Source organism: Silene latifolia, chromosome 11 (assembly GCF_048544455.1).
Source record: "Silene latifolia isolate original U9 population chromosome 11, ASM4854445v1, whole genome shotgun sequence".
Classification (NCBI taxonomy): Eukaryota; Viridiplantae; Streptophyta; class Magnoliopsida; order Caryophyllales; family Caryophyllaceae; genus Silene; species Silene latifolia.
This window is the reverse complement of record NC_133536.1, coordinates 183,850,968-183,862,330: the sequence shown is the minus strand read 5'-3', so window position 1 is coordinate 183,862,330 and position 11,363 is coordinate 183,850,968. Positions and strand designations below refer to the sequence as shown.

The 11,363-nt window shown below is 37.7% G+C and overlaps 1 non-coding gene across 1 annotated transcript; it reads left to right on the top strand.

Moving 5' to 3' along the window:
- Positions 1-1,930: 1,930 nt before the first annotated feature.
- Positions 1,931-2,037, top strand: LOC141615800 (small nucleolar RNA R71). The gene has a single exon (XR_012530196.1). It is a non-coding gene; the product is annotated as a small nucleolar RNA R71 (small nucleolar RNA).
- The last annotated feature ends 9,326 nt before the right edge of the window (positions 2,038-11,363 follow it).

Here is an 11,363-nt window from a genome sequence, read left to right as displayed (position 1 = left end):
ATCAACTCCCAACACATCATCAACTCCTCCCCCCTCCTTGGTTTGACAAACTTCCAATGGGTCCAAATATGAAGGCTCAATATTATGCTCATTCAAACAATCCTCCAACACATCCACCCTACAACAAGAGTCACTCATAGAAGGAGATTTCATGGAGTTTTCCAAGGAGAATTCTATCTTGTCATCACCAACTTGAAGAGATAGTTTGCCATTTTTCACATCAATCAAGACACCCTCCGTAGCAAGGCAAGGGCATCCTAGGATGATTGGAATTTTAGAATCCTCGGGAATATCCATCACATAGAAGTCGCAAGGTATCACAAGCTTTCCCACTTTGAGTGGTACATCTTCCACAAGGCCACTTGGATACCTCACCGATCTATCCGCAAGTTGCAAAGATACTCTTGTAGGTGAAAGTTCAAAACCCTTCAATTTCTTGAAGATATTGAGAGGCATGAGGCTAATGCTTGCCCCCAAGTCACACAAGGCTCTCTCAATATGAACGGTCCCAATTGTGCATGGTATGGAAAAATTACCCGGATCTTCAAGCTTTGGTGGCATCTTGTGCAATAGGATAGCACTACATTCTTGTGATAAATTGACCATGGTACTTGGACCCAATGAATTTTTGTTGGAAATCAACTCCTTCAAGAATTTTCCATATGCGGGTATCTCCTTGATGGCATCAATAAAAGGCATGGTGATGTTCACACCTTTCATCATGTGCATGAATTTCCCATACTTTTGCTCAAGTTTTGCTCTTGCCAACCTTTGAGGGAAAGGGATTGGTGGCACATATGGTCTCACGACTTGTTGCTTGGGTTTCTCAACAACCTTGGTGGGTTCATCAACAACCTTGGTGGATTCATCAACAACCTTGGTGGACTCATCAACAAGCATGGGAGTCTCTACAACAACTTCCACAAGATCATCTTCAACCACTTTTTGTGGTTCAACCACAACTTCCGGTTTGCGGCTCTTTTTACTCTTTATGAACACTCGGTCTTCTAACTCCCTACCACTCCTCAAATGTATAGCATTAATGGTCTTTGGGTTTTCCTCGGTTTTACCCGGAAACTTTCCATTTGAGGCTTGAAATTGACTTATTTGAGAAGCCAATTGAGAGATTTGATTATCCGTCATTCTTTGGGAGGCTTGCATTTGAGTCCTTAGTTGGTTGATAGAGGATGTTGTCTCCTCTTGTTTTTGGTTGGAATGAGTGATGAATTGGGTTTGAGTGTTTACGAGTTGGTTTTGAGAATTCATCAATTGCTCCATCATGAGCTCCATGTTTGATTTGGGTTGGGTGGATTGTGGAAAGGGTTGAGAATTTTGTTGAAATGGTGGTCTTGGTTGAAAGGTGGGATTTTGCTTTTGGGCTTGGAAATTTGGTGTAAATTGTGGATTTTGTTGGAAAATGGGGTTTTGGGCATTTTGTGAGTCATGGGAAAAATTTGGGTGGGCTCTCATTCCGGGATGGTATTGATTGTTGTTGAATGATTGTCTAGCCGGAATTGATTCCCACACTCCATTCACTTGCTCCATACAATTTGCCTCTCCCATCATCAAAGGACATTCATTTGGTGGATGCCCTTGATCTCCACAAATCTCACAACAATACACTTGAGACCTACTTGATGAAGAGTTTCTAGAGGTGTTGCTTGAGTTCAACAAAGCAACTTGTTGCTTGAGTTCCTCTATCAATCCCTTAACTTCCACATTGTTTGTTGATTCCACATTGGACTTCCCTTTCCTCTTATGGCGATCATTATTCCAATGAAAAGTACGGGATGCCATCTCTTCTATAAGCTCCTTATCCGTCTTGTGATCAATTTTGTCTAATGCCCCCTTTCCCGAGCCGGAATCTAGGTTCATTTTCATTTCATTGCTCAACCCCTCATAAAAGTTGTTGATCAACTCATCATCTCCGATCCCGTGGTGAGGACACAACCTTTGGAGTCCCTTATACCTTTCCCATGCCTCGTAAAGGGTTTCATCATCATGTTGGGTGAAGCCTTGGAGCTCACTCTTGATTCTTGCGGTCCTTTGTGGTGGGAAATACTTGTTCAAGAAGGCCTTGGAGACATCATTCCAAGTTCTAAATGAATCGGGCTCACAACTCTTCAACCATTCCTTAGCACTCCCCCTCAAGGAATAAGGAAAGAGCCTAAGGCGGATGGCATCCTCCGACACTCCATTTGCTTTGAACATGTCACAACTATCCAAGAATTCATTAAGATGTTCATTGGGGTTTTCGGTGGCTCCCCCTCCGAATTGGTTTCCTTGGACTAGTTGCAACAAAGTAGCCTTCACATCAAAGTTATTGGCTTGAATAGGTGGCTTGACAATACTTGGGTTAACCACCTTCTTTGGAGCCAAATTATCCCTCATAGAAACCGCGGCCATTGTTGGTTCTTCGGGAATTCCAAATGGATTCTCAAAGAACTCAAGATTACACGGTTCTTCTAAAACACCTTCCACTTACTCAACAAAGGGATTAGTAACAAAGAAAGACATAGTCTAAACTAGAACAAAACAACTAATATCATGCCAATGCTCCCCGGCAACGGCGCCATTTTGATAGCGGGGTTTGTCGCACTCCCCCGATCAAACAAATTACTCAACTAATGTAGTAGGGTAGTCGAGGTCGAATCCACAGGGAGCATGGGTGATTACTAATTGTCTAAATTCTCGTGCTTAGCTAAGTCGGCAATATTTGGATGAGGTTTTAAACTAAATAACTAAACTAAATAAAATAAAATGCAAATTATCAAAAGATGATAAATGAGTAAGAGAGGAATAAATTGTAAATCAAATGATAAAAAAGCCTAGAACTCGGTTCTCCCACAACAATTCATAACTTCACTCAATTAATTCTCTAGGCTAATCGTTTAGGTAAACGGGCAAGGAGGAGATGACTCTAATTCGCCTAAGACCCCCCTCTCGGGTTCGAAGTAGGACACTAGCACTACCCACCAACCCCCCTCTCGGGTTCGAAGGTCGGAATCCCTAACTCAACACCCGACTACCTCAAAAACATGCATTTTCCCAAGGTAGTCTAATATTTGCTAAGGTCAATAAGCCCCCATCAATTTCCGGGTCATCCCACTCCTTCTCTCGGAGGTCGATTTCAAACGCTAATTTAGAGGTGCCCTACCCGGTTCTCCCTTTCGGTCTCAACCTAGGTTAGCAATAGGGTCGAATTCCGGGTATCCAAATCACAACCTAATCAACTCTCGTTGGTGGACAAGGGTCATAAATCGACACTACCCAAAAATCAATCCATAAACCCAAATCAATCCTCTAAACTACCCTCGCCAATTTCCCCAAATAATTAGCCTTTATGAGATTCAATTAGTGAAATTACTCATATTGGGTCAAACCGAGTCCTAGTGGAAGACTACTCACTAATCATGTTTCTTAAGACAAAGGAGACAATAAAGATGGATTCTTTAATCATGAACATGGTGGGAGAATAAATTCTACTACTAATCATGCAAATATCCAACACAAATTATAAGGAAAGACAATTTAATTCAAGAGACAATGAAGATTAAACTAAAGGCACAAACTTTAACTCAATAAACTCAAAGACTCAATCTTTAACATGAGAAATTCAAAGATTCAATCTTGTAAACAACAATGGTGAATAGAGAAAAGATGAACGAGAGAGAGAATAACAACAATCTAACATAAACAATTAAGATTAAACTTGAAAGAAAAACAAATGTAAACAAATGAAATTAGGAAGAGAAATTATACCCACTCAATAGCAAAGAAAGGAACTTGGATTGAAATATGGAAGGATTCTTCAATTCTCCAAATACAACCCAAAATTACTAATTGTAAACTAATGAAAAGGGAAGAACTTGAATGAACAAAAGAAGAATTAAACTAATAATTAAAGAAAGATAACAACTTTTTATTGAATGAAAATAAGAGAGGAAATATGAGGGTTTTACAATATTGAGAGAGAATAAGATGAACTAGTCTAATTTCTAAGGTAGTAATTGTGTAATGTGTGTAAGTGTAGTCTAAAGTAGTCTTTATATACTCCTTATACTAATTACTACTCATAATTATAATAATATTAAAGTAATAATAATAATAATAATCCTAAGAAGCAAAACAAATGACGCCTTCCCAAAAACTTGAACAAAAAGTAGACAAAAAGGACAAAATAAGGAAAAAGGACGATCAGGGGTTCTTTGCCGGTCCACCGGCCGCCGGCCGTGTCACTGGTAGCGAGGCCATTGAGAAAGAGCAGAAATCAAGTGGGGTGTGTGTTTCACGGTACGATCGCCGGGGCACACGGTAGAAGATCACAAAAATGATGCGAGGTAGTTGAAAGGGAGCGTTATGCCGGTAGGCCGGCTACCGGTGCCTATGCCGGTAGCGAGACCTTCACAAAAAAGGAGGAGAAATGGGTGCGTTCTGCCGGTTGAGGATGTCGACTGCCGAGGCACCGGCACGGAGCACAAAGCTTCTGAATAACTTGTTTCGATTCCGAGTTCGAATCTGATTGTGCTTTGGTGATGGTGGAGTTGTCGTTGTTGATTGGATGATGACGATGAAGCAGATGAGGGACGAACTGTTGGTGTTGATGCCGAGTTGCGAGGTAAGAGGAACGGAGGTGATGACGATGATGATTGCGGCGTGTGTTTGTGGCGGTCTCCACCGATGGTGTTTGATGAAAATGGTGATGAACGATGATGATGGAGTGATTGAATGAAGTTGGTGTTGGTGTTGGTGAAGAAGGGAGGTCGAAAATGCAAAGAAAGCGGCGGAGGTCTAGTGGTTGCAGGATGAAGGTGATGGAGGATTGCTTGATGACGATGGTGATGCGAAAATGGAAGGAGACGGGTTTGATTGTTATCGTTAATGGAGGTGAGTGTTGATTCAGGTAATGGTGAAAGTGAAGGTGATTGGAGTCATTTGTTGTTGATGCGGGTTGAGATGTCGATACGGGAAAAGGTCGTGGTTTATGCAGATGTTGCGTGTTGTTGATGATGAAGCAGGGTGTGGGGTTGACTTTGGTAGGGTCAAATGAGCAACCTTGACTTTTGCTTTAATGAGTATTCCAAGTCTCAACTTCTCAATTTCATTCCGTCTCAACCCGTCTCATTACTTCCCCTTGCTTTCCCGTTCACCTATACATAATATTAATAAAGTAATTATGATACTAATATTATATAAAAAATACAATTAATTATTAATTATAATAATATGACTAATTATTATAAATTTGTAAATAAATGTGCTATTAAGTCGATTAAGTATACAAAATCGAGTCGGAATAAATGATTAAATATGGGGTAAAAAGTGACTAAAATACTATTTATCAGTCCACAAACGTCCGTATGTATGAGTCCTAATAGGTCACTAGCGCGCATTCCAACACCTTTGAAGGAAATTCGAGTCATCTTGCCAATGAGACATGATTCACACGTGCCATATGTAGAAAATCCGAATGTGGGAATAGTCCCATTATCGACGAGTTTCTTCACGCGTTTCTCATTTATGTGTCCCATTCGACAATGCCATAGATAGGTTTGATCTTTGTCACCAACCTTTAATTTCTTATTATTCATGTGTAATACTTCCGTGGTTTGATCTAAGATATAAATTCCATTCATGGAAACTGCTTTGCCATAAATCATTTCATTAAAAGAGAAAATACAACTATTATCCTTTATTGAAAAAGTAAAACCGTCTTTAGCAAGTACGGAAACAGAAATAATATTCTTAGATAAACTGGGTACATAGTAACAGTTATTTAAAGATAACTCAAAACCACTAGGGAGTTGGATTACATATGTTCCCTTCGAGGCAAGAAGACAACTCGTGCTCCATTCCCGACTCGCAGGTCCACATCACCTTTTTCGAGAGGTATGATGTTCTTTGGGCCCTGCAAATGATTACACAGATGAGAACCACAACCAGTATCTAGTACCCAAGTTCCGAAACTTGCATGGTTAATCTCAATCATATGAATATAAGATGACATACCAACAGGAACGACGCGGCCTGCCTTGATGTCCTCACGGTAGACGGGACAGTTCCTCCTCCAATGTCCAGTCTTGTGACAATGGTGGCACTCTATGTCACCGCCCTTGCTCTTTGTCTTGCCCTGTGAGCCACTAGTCTCACCAGGCGCACTCTTACCGTTTCCTGGCTTCTTAAACTTTGGCTTACCTACAGCTAGGTCGCCATGAGCCTTGCCCTTACCTTTACCTTTGTTGTAAATCGTGAGAACATCCTGCTTCACGCTCCCACTCAATTTCATATCCTTCTCGGTCTGTACGAGAAGGGAGTGTAGCTCATGAGGACTCCTTTTCAAGTCATTCATATAGTAGTTCGCCCTGAAAAGGGCAAAACCATCGTGAAGAGAATGAAGCATTCGGTCAATGACAATGCTCTCACTGATTTTACAATTCAGTGCCTCCAGTTTCTCGACATTCTCAATCATGTGAAGAATGTGTGGGCCAACCGGTTGGCCCTTCTGGAGTTTCGCATCAAAGAAGTGACAGGTATGCTCATATGTAACGATTCTCGGTGCCTTTGAGAACTCGTTAGTGAGCGTGGTGAAAATCTTGTTTGCACCTTAGGCAATGAAGCGTCTCTGCAAATTGGTTTCCATTGCAAAGATGAGAACGTTCTTTATCGCACCCGCTTCCATAACGAAATCACTATAAGCGAGTGACTCGTTGACTCCTGCATTTGGGCCTAGGTTGACCGGTATTGGCTCAGTTAAATACCTGAGCTTACCGTCGCGATGATGACATTCCGTAGTGCCGCCTCCCGATCCGCAAAATTGGACCCATCATTCTTTGATCGAGTGGGTGATTCATTTGGTCCATGAACATTTTAAGCCAGGACGAACGATCTAGTGTGGCACTAGGCATTGGGATTGCGTTATTTCCAGCCATTTGTTGTAACAGTATTATTGATAATAAGCGTGTTCTACACTGCGAAAGAAGAATAAAATAATAAGCATGTGCATCGTTTTTATATTAAGTCTAATGAACTAATGTCATAACGCGAAAGAAGAATAAAATAATAAGCATGTGCATCGTTTTTATATTAAGTCTAATGAACTAATGTCATAACGCGAAGACTCAAAACATTTATACAATTGACCTCCCTCAAGAATTATATAAATGACCCCAAGACTCAATTCTCTGTAAATTGATAAGCTAACCTTTTAGCTAATTCTACCGTTAGAATTCTTGATTAATAAATTTCTGTAAATACTATCTTTAGTCCATCATAATCACGAGAAACTCTTCGGACTATGATGTTGAGGTAAACTAAGTCAATACAACTACTTACCCAACGTAGAAGGGGTCATATTAGGCCTACCGACGAAGGGATTCATAGATGTTTGCCCTTATAAAGACTAATCTCAATTTCCGTTTTAGAGGAAGATCCCATCAACTTTATTTAAATTCATTTTAAGTGAACTATAATCTAGCATGCGAGAATGATTAAACTAAAGTGATGGCTTAAAGTCTGTGACATCTGCATGTCCATGAAAACTAACATACAACCTATATAAGTCAATTTTCATGCATTTTAGTAGTAGGTGGTTTGGTTTTAGGCGGAAAATGATGCATAAACTAACATGTGAATGAAAAGCAATAAGAATGAAAAAAACGTAAAAACAGTAAAAGTCCTAGTGTGGCCTATCCTATCAAAATGAACAATAAATACAAGTTTGGAATCCATCCTTGGACCCGAGAAGCTTGTCTTGATGTTCCATCTTGATCCATGTAGCGGGAGTGAGCTTGAATCTTCATCTTTAGTCTTCTTTGAAATTACAATAAATAAAATTACATAATTGACCTATTAATTACATTCTAATTTCAAAAACCCAAAACTAAAATAAAGGAGATTCGAGATCTCATAATTACATAAGAAATCATGTTTCCTTCATTACGAAAACATAATTTGACTAAGGCCACACTAAGTATTACAAACTACAACCGATTGCAAAAATTAAATACGTAAATAAAATTCATTCATTCTATTCATTCAACAAAATTAAAAGCATCAACTAAAATAAATTAAACATACATAATACAATACATTAATTATGTTGATTAATTTATCCAAACCACCTATTTAAATTAAATTAAGTGACAATTCCGCAATTTAATCACATTAATTTCATACTTAATCCATATTAAACTTGTAATATGAATTCTATCCGTCAAAATTTTAAACTGCTTTAAAATAACTCGGTATCATTAAATTGTGAACCGATTCACAATAACTAATTGGCCAAAATAAAAAAAAAATAAAATCCAATTTTTTTAAATTGGTCTCGGCTGGGAAGAATTTTTTTTTTTTTTTTTTTTATTTATCAGCTGTCACGGCTGATTTTTAAAAAAAAAAACAGCCCCTTTCCTATTTTAATTCGGTAAATTGGAAAAACAAGGAAAAACTTTCCAAAAATTTTTTTCCTCTTTCTTTTTCGGCAAAAAGGCAAATAAAAAAAAACTTTCCTATTTTTTTTTATTTCTTCTCGGTTTACCAAAAAACAAAATTAAAATAAAGTTTTTTTTTCTCGGTAAACCCTAAAAAAAACGGCCTCCTATTTTTTCCTTTTTGCGACAATATGCCCTAAAACAAGATTTGATGACTAAATTGTTTACCTTTGCTACTAGAACATGATTAGCATATGAAATAATAAACATGATCAATTTATATGCCAAAAACTATATAGCAAAAACAATCTTTTATCATAAACATGACGATTCCATTTAATTTTAACTTAATCTGCATTAAATCAAAAACTACCAATTCTTCATATGATAATTTTAACTGATTATAAACTATAATATGAAAAATAGAATGGAAAAATATCATCAAACAGAAAGAAAAAAACGGCAGAAAATAAACGGCACAAAAAAAATTTTCGAACCACAAAAAAATTCGAAACCCTAATTTTTTTTTCGAAAATCCTATTGTTCACATACAAATTTTATGAAAATCATCAAAATTAAAATCGTAGCCTATTGCTCTGATACCACTTGTGGGAAATAATCTGTATACTTCCCTTAATTTAGAAGGATTATAACGATTTAACAAAGATGATCAAATGTCATAAAATAAAATACATAAACAAAAGTAAAAGATTCAGAAATAACCTTTGGTCCTAGCAAATATGGCCTAAGAACAATATCAAAATTGATATTCGCCTATTAGTTGCACCCAAGACGATCTGAGATATGCCCTTCGATTATGCTAGAATCGATCTAAAATTTTCTGTAAAATTTAGTTGTTTTTGTGTTCTTGTGATGAGAGAGAGAAGGCAAGGTCAAGAAAAAGCATTAGAATAGAAATAATTCTCTACCTTTCTTTTTATACAGACCGAAACTTGAAGACAATTAAGAAAGAAAGAACTCTCCTAATTTTCGGCCAAGTGAACCGTGACAAGGAGTATATTTATCCTTATATTTGGTCTTTCCAAAAATATATAATATGTGTTGAATTGTCATCTAGTGAGGATCGAACCCATGACCTCTTGGTATGTGTACCCTCACTATTACCACTATGACACATTCAGCTTGTTGATATTCAATACAACTGATTATATTTAATTACGAATTAACAGATTAATTCGTCCAAGCTAACATTATATATATTTAATTAAATATAACTTATTATATTTAATTTACGAATTGACAGATAATTCGTCACAACTTAATATTATTTAATTTTATTAAATAATTATCTCATCAACACATTGACTAACTTTTTAGTCATTTTGGGCATCAATGTGATTATATTTCTATAACCACATTTCTCAAACACATCCTATAGGTGTGACCTTTAGGGACCAGTTGATCACCGCCATCTGTATGATAATAACGTCAAACTTTCTAGCAAGCCAACCGTTATTAGGTAAACGTTAATCAACTGATTAAATATACGAAGTATACCCTTGTGAACCTGTAAGAGATTTACAAATGTTATCACACTAATTTGTGGAGGACACAAGCTCCAACAGAATTTTGTGGGGAACTATGTTTTGGTTTGGAATTGAGACGGAAGTGATATGTAAGTTGGTGTGGATGGAAGCATGATAATCATATGGTACTAGTTGGTGTTGTGTGTTGTATATGTCTTTTTTTCCAGCTTTTCTGATTTTCCAGTTATCTTATTTGCACCTTTTACAAGTATGGTTACCTTACTTCTGTGCTCGTGCATACTCGTAATTGTTAAAAAATAGTGATAATTGCTTTCGTAATTGTTGTGCTTATATATATACATCTTATTTCTATAGTTGGGAGTGAAATTCGGAGACGAAGTTCCTTTTAAGAGGGGTAGATAACATCGCGGCAAAAGAACTTGCAAAACTCGTGAAACTTCTTTAAATAATAGTTGCTTTGTAATCCTTTAAACTGTTGTGTTCATAACTTTTAATCGATATTTAAACTATTTTAATGTCATCAGTTCCGTTTCTAAACAGTTTAGTGGTTGTGCATGTTAATAATGTAGTGAATTCTGTGTCGCTACAATCACGTCACGATAACTGGTGATATTAGACATGTAATGTTAATAACCTTGTAGTTTACATGTTGGCGTTACTGGGTAATTGCATGAGTTTACGTGACCTTCCATGTTGCATGAGCATTATGTGATTTTTCATGTTACCTTGTTGTGTTGCGTTTGGAGTGTGGGACGAACTTCAGGGACGAAGTTCCTTTTAAGAGGGGAAGACTGCAATACCCGCCCTGTTAGGGACCCGTTGACCGACCTGTTGTCCTTGGGTGACTTTTGGTAAAGAAGATAAAAGGAGATTACGCTGCCTTTGTTTTGCAATACTCGATCTGGTAGGGGTCACTCGGCCAAGTAGCTTGGGTACTTGACCGAGTGCGGCGTACTCGGCCGAGTATGTCCATACTCGACCGAGTACCTCGTCTGACAGCGTTTTATTATAAAATGCGACGGCTGAAACATAATTCATTTCGACGGTTTCTTTTATCATTTATAAAACCTAAACTCTTCCTCTCCCAATCCTCTCATCTCACTCTTCACATCTGGGTAGCTTTGAACACTAATCCGGGAAGGGAGATGGTCTATGCATGAGGTCATCAAGTCGGGTTATCGTCGTCACCGGCATAAGTTGTTCTTCATGGTGAGTTTGTGATTAATTGTCTATTTTGCAGTAGTTCTTGAATAGCCTAGTGATAGGGTACGATTGTTATATGTAGGTTATGGAGTCTTGCTTGAGGTGGAGTGATGGATGCGTTCTGTAAATTTGCGAAAAGATAGGGTTTTCCTACTCAGTTGATTGTGTAATTGATTTGAGATTGTTTCTGATTGATTGATTAATATGTTTCATTGTATTGATA